This window comes from Apodemus sylvaticus, chromosome 8 (assembly GCF_947179515.1).
Source record: "Apodemus sylvaticus chromosome 8, mApoSyl1.1, whole genome shotgun sequence".
NCBI classification, from domain to species: domain Eukaryota; kingdom Metazoa; phylum Chordata; class Mammalia; order Rodentia; family Muridae; genus Apodemus; species Apodemus sylvaticus.
In genome coordinates this window covers 76,410,245-76,413,260 of record NC_067479.1, presented here as the reverse complement: position 1 = coordinate 76,413,260, position 3,016 = coordinate 76,410,245, and positions in this window count along the sequence as shown.

Sequence of the window (3,016 nt, the reverse complement as noted above, 5' to 3'; positions counted from 1 at the left end):
AATAATGGTAGGCATAAAAGTATTCCTAAGTGGATTGAAAGTGGAATTATAAACATTTTCTAATAAACTTGAAGATATACATGGAAATTATTTCTGATAAAATTGAAGACATATATAGAAAAACATGTTAAAATTAAAAACTATCATGGAAATTATACAGATAAAATTATAGGCATAAAGATAATTCTAAGTTTATTGAAGGTGGAATTATAAACATTTTCAGATAAAATTGAAGATTTACATGGAAAATATTTCTGATAAAATTCAAGAAATATATAAACAAACACGTTAAAATTGACTATTTCATGTAAAATTTTACATATACAATGGTAAATATAAAAACTCTTTCTAAATTAGTGGTAGGTGGAATTAGAAATATTTGTGATAAAATCAAAGATTTAGATTGAAAACATTTCTGATAAAATAGAGGAAATATATAGAAAGACATATTAAAATTAAAGATTATAATGAAAAATAATGCAGATAAAATGGTAGATGATCACTAAATTAATTAAAAGCAGAATTACAAACATTTTCTGATAAAATTGAAGATTTACATGAGAAATATTTCTGTTAGTCTATGTCTTTTTATTGGGGAGTTGAGTCCATTGTTATTAAGAGATATTAAGGAATAGTGATTGCTGCTTCCTGTTGTTTTTGATCTTACTTTTATGTTTGGGTGGGTATCTTCTTTTGGTTTTGTTGGAAGAAGATTACTTTTTTGGTTTTTCTAGAATGTAGTTTCCCTCCTTGTGTTGGCATTTTCCATCTATAATCCTTTGTAGGGCTGGATTTGTGGACAGATATCGTGTAAATTTGGTTTTATCATGGAATATCTTGGTTTTTTCCATCTATGATGATTGAGTGTTTTGCTGGGTATAGTAGCCTAGGCTGGCCTTTGTGTTCTCTTAGGGTCTGTATGAGGTCTGCCCAGGATCTTCTAGCTTTCATGGTCTCTGATGAGAAATCTGGTGTAATTCTGATAGGTCTGCCTTTATAAGTTACTTGCCCTTTTTTCCTTACTGCTTTTAATATTCTTTCTTTGTTTAGAACATTTGGTGTTTTGATTATTATGTGCCGGGAGGAGTTTCTGTTCTGGTCCAGTCTGTTTGGAGTTCTGAAGGCTTCTTGTATGTTAGTGGGCATCTCTTTCTCTAGGTTAGGGAACTTTTCTTCTACAATTTTGTTGAAGATATTTACTGGGCCTTTAAGATGTAAATCCTTGCTCTCCTCTATAGCTATAACCCTTAGGTTTGGTCTTCTCATTGTGTCCTGGTGTTCCTGGATGTTTTAGGTTAACTGCTTTATGCATTTTGCATTTTCTTTGACTATTGAGTCAATGTTTTCTATGGTATCTTCAGCACCTGAGATTCTTTCTTCTATCTCTTGTATTCTGTTGTTGATGCTTGCATCTATGACTCCTGAATTCTTTCCAAGGTTTTCTATCTCCAGAGATGTCTCACTTTGTGATTTCGTTATTGTTTCTACTTCCACTTTTAGATCCTGGATGGTTTTGTTCAGTTCTTTCACTTGATTGTGTTTTCCTGCAATTCTTTAAGGGATTTTTGTGTTTATTCTTTAAGGGCTTCTGCCTGTTGACTCATGATCTCCTGTATTTCTTTAAGGGATTTTTATGTTTCCTCTTTAAGGTCTTTTTCCTGTTGACTGATGTTCTCCTGTATTTCTTTAAGGGAGTTATTTAAGTCTTTCTTGAAGCTCTCTATCAGCATCATGAGATACGATTTTTTTTCCTGCTGTCTCCTGAGTTTTTTTTTTTTTTATTCGATGTATTCTTTATTTACATTTCAAATTATTTCCCCTTTTCTGGGTCCCCACTCCCCGCAAGTCCCATAAGCCCCCTTCCCTCCCCCTCTTCCTCCATCTACTCCTTTCCACTTCCCTGTTCTGGTATTCCCCTATACTGTTGCATTGAGTCTTTCCAGAACCAGGGGCCACTTCTCCATTCTTTTTGGACATCATTTAATACGTGGATTATTTCTTGGGTATTCCAAGTTTCTAGGTTAATATACACTTATCAGTGAGTGCATACCATGATTGATCTTTTGAGACTGGGTTACCTCACTTAGTATGATGTTCTCCAGCTCCATCCATTTGTCTAAGAATTTCATGAATTCATTGTTTCTAATGGCTGAATAGTACTCCATTGTGTAAATATACCACATTTTTTGTATCCATTCCTCCGTTGAGGAACACCTGGGTTCTTTCCAGCTTCTGGCTACTACAAATAGGGCTGCTATGAACATAGTGGAGCATGTGTCCTTATTACATGCTGGGGAATCCTCTGGGTATATGCCCAGGAGTGGTATAGCACGGTCCCCTGGAAGTGCCATGCCCAGTTTTCTGAGGAACCTCCAGACTGATTTCCAAAGTGGTTGCACCATCTTACAATCCCACCAGCAGTGGAGGAGTGTTCCTCTTTCTCCACATCCTTAGGAGACCTGCTGTCTCCTGAGTTTTTGACCTTAGCCATTCTGACTGGTGTGAGGTGAAATCTCAGGGTTGTTTTGATTTGCATTTCCCTAATGATGAGATATGATTTTAAATCTGACTCTTGCTTTTCCGGTGTGTTGGTGTATCCAGAACTTGCTGTGGTGGGAGAACTGGGTTCTGATGCTGCCATGTGGCCTTGGTTTCTGTTGGTAGGGCTCTTGTGCTTGCCTTTTGCCATCTGGTGCTAGTGGGTATTGTCTCTGGCTAGAGTTTGTTCCTCCTGTGTCCTTACACCTCTGAGCTCAGAAGTGAAAGCACTGCGGGGGGGGGGGGGGGGGGGAGGAGAATCACTCTTTCCTAGAGGGCTATACACAGAAGGCTGTGGAGTTTCCCTGGCTCTCTGGTGCAAATGGTGGCAGGAAGACTTCTGTCCTAGTTGCTCCACTGATCTTATGCCCTGGGTGCTCCTAGCTCTTTCCCTCCAGAGAGAAGGTGAAGAACTCACCTTTGTGCTCAGAAGTGAGAACACTGTTGGGAGATCACTCTCTCCTGGCAGGCTGTGCAC